The following is a 414-nucleotide window of genomic DNA, read 5'->3' on the forward strand; positions in this document are numbered from 1 at the left end:
TAAATTTGTTTTTTCAGGTTTGGGGTTGACGGATGTCTTGCATCGGAAATAACCGACACGATGAAAGGTTACTTCTCCATGGCACATCCGAACTGGAAAAAGACGCCGATCTACGTCAGAAAGACGTGGTTCAAAATTTTCGATGTAACTTACTATTCATTAATTATATATACTTTAATTTTTTCATGATTTATATTTTTTTTTCTAAAACTAATTATTAATTTAATTTTTTTTTACAGCAAAAATATCATTGGTCCATGGGGGTCAATGAGAGGGTGAAGAAAGCGTTTTACGCGAAGGCGAAAGTTCGCTTGTTGAACACGATCTCCAATTGGAAGGGTGACTGGATCGTGAAGGGGTATGAGCGTGGCAAACCCATTGAGCTCACCACGGATGTGTGGGATGGCCTCATCC

The sequence above is a fragment of the Brassica oleracea genome, chromosome C9 (genome assembly GCF_000695525.1).
Source record: "Brassica oleracea var. oleracea cultivar TO1000 chromosome C9, BOL, whole genome shotgun sequence".
In the NCBI taxonomy this organism is placed as follows: Eukaryota; Viridiplantae; Streptophyta; class Magnoliopsida; order Brassicales; family Brassicaceae; genus Brassica; species Brassica oleracea.